A 1,823-nucleotide genomic window follows, 5' to 3' on the forward strand; every position below is an offset into this window, starting at 1 on the left:
AGAAACAGTATATCCTAAAACGCAAAAACTGCCCCAAACGCACCCTTAAACTCAAACCCCACCCTTCACATCAAGTTAGCAAATGACTGAAACTCTTGGAAGGAAAAAAAAAAAAAATGGAAGTTTTAAATTCAGGACGCACAATTCTTTTGTATTTACATTATCTAAACATATAAATTTTAATTTTACATATATGTGCCCTTATGAATAAAAAAATATATTTTAATTAAAATAATGATATTTTTTATGTGATATAAAAAATTTGGGTGTTATGAATGCAAAAATTAAAATTTAGATATTAGATATGTAAATATATAGGAATGGGTAGCATATATGTAAATGCCCCAAAAATATATTCACAGATATAAAGCATATCCATGTATGTAAATGACCCAAATATATATACATGTATAAAGTAAATTCTTAAATTCACACTAAAATAAATTCAATGGAAGAGACCAAACAGATATCCTTTGGCTGTGTTTGATTTGAGGATGGTAATCAAGGATTCCACCAAAAAATTTCTTCTTATGATAGAAGCCCATAAATTAAAACTGTACAGCATGATAGGGTATGATAATGTTTTCTATCAACTGTTGACATTAAACTTACCTTCTTCAGCAAGATTTCACCCGGCTCCGTGGATGAAGAAATATTTGCGTATATAAGCCGTACGCAGAGTTGCATACATATTGGGTTATTAAGAGGGTACAAGTAGGTTACACTTAAGTTATACCCCTTATAATTCTTCATGTAACCTAAATGTAACATATATGTACCTTCCGAATAACCTAATATATGCACAACTCTGTGTACGTTTTACGTGATGAGACAATTTATTATAATTTCCAGCTCTTTTTACAACTTATGAACTCATTAAATTGTTGTTGTATTTAATATAAGTACATTTACATACCACCCAATTCTTATTGTTTATTTTATTTTTTAATTCAATTCTTTCTTATTTGCATGTCTAGCACCTAATTTTTACCTTTTTATCTTTATACCACCCAAATATTTCATCACATTAAAAAAATACCACCATTCTAAATTTAAAAATTGAAATACATCTTTTAATGCATAGATAAGGTGGTACTAGATATATAAATACATGAGAATTGAGCGGTATACATGTAAATCTTCCTTTATTACAATCCACAAAAAATATCAATTTTATAACACTATCATCTTGCAAAATAAAATGAGAAATTAGCAAATCTTAAAAAGCCCAAGATCAAAATGAGATACATGTTTCAAAAGTATGAGAAAATGTTAGGTGTGGATTACTCACCTGCAGATAGCCAATAGGAGTACACAGAGGACAGAGGGAAAGGTCGTAGGAGATGGCCATGAGCTAATCAGCACTTAATATTTTCTCCAAAAAAAAAAAAACACAAATAACAGCAACACAAAAATGAAAAAATATTGCATCAGGACTCACCACGTAGAGTTACGTGCGGAGTCCAATGAAATCACGTCACGTGGCGGTAACAGAAAAATAAAATAAAATATGTCTGGTAACACAATGAAATATTCCTCCCGTGTTATTCAAGTGTTATTGTGTGTTATTCAAGTGTTATTGATGTTTATTATATTATTATAACACCGAGAATATTCTCAAAACACAATAACATCTGAATAACATACAATAATACCTGAATAACACGGAATACCACAGTTACCGGACAAATTTTTTTATTTTTTTTTCTGTCACCGCCATATGACGTGATTTCATTAGACGTAACTCTATGTGCGGAGTCCTGATGCAATATTTAGCATACATACCCTCATGAAACATCTCATTTACATTCTTTTAACTTTTA

This window comes from Phalaenopsis equestris, unplaced genomic scaffold (genome assembly GCF_001263595.1).
Source record: "Phalaenopsis equestris unplaced genomic scaffold, ASM126359v1 Scaffold000002, whole genome shotgun sequence".
NCBI classification, from domain to species: domain Eukaryota; kingdom Viridiplantae; phylum Streptophyta; class Magnoliopsida; order Asparagales; family Orchidaceae; genus Phalaenopsis; species Phalaenopsis equestris.